We start from the raw sequence: 507 nt of genomic DNA, 5'->3' as shown, positions 1-507 counted from the left end.
CTGGGTGTACACCTCCTTTTTAGCTTTCAAGCTTTCAGATGTTCCTGAAGGCCTTTGGTGAGCCACGGGGGCTTTTGAGCACTCTTGGCCCCTTTGAGTCACGTTGGGACTATTACCCTTTGGGCTCGGAGGATTGTCTCCTTAAGGAATGACCACTCATCTTGGACTCTCAACTCCCCTCCCCTCCAGGACCTCAGTGCCTCCCCAACTAATTTCCTTAACTCATTGAAATTGGCTCTCCTGAAGTCCAAGGCTGAGAACCCTGCGTTGAATCATGAATTCCAGCAGGCAATGATTGCTATTGCCCAGGTGCTCAAGAACCTGCAGTCCCCTCACCAGGTCATTGCCTGTGGCCAAGACGAGGTCCAGCAAAGTGTTTCCCTTGGTGGGACTGTGCACCTCCTGGGTTAGGTGGAGGTCCTGTATCTTGGCTAGGAACCTACGTGAGCAGTCAGACCTGGCTGACTGCTCCTCCCAGCAGATGTCTGGGTAGTTTAGGTCACCCAT

This window comes from Crocodylus porosus, unplaced genomic scaffold, assembly GCF_001723895.1.
Source record: "Crocodylus porosus isolate Cpor-Errol unplaced genomic scaffold, CroPor_comp1, whole genome shotgun sequence".
Lineage (NCBI taxonomy): Eukaryota > Metazoa > Chordata > Crocodylia > Crocodylidae > Crocodylus > Crocodylus porosus.
The sequence above is the reverse complement of the archived record's forward strand: the minus strand, read 5'-3'. Positions refer to the sequence as shown.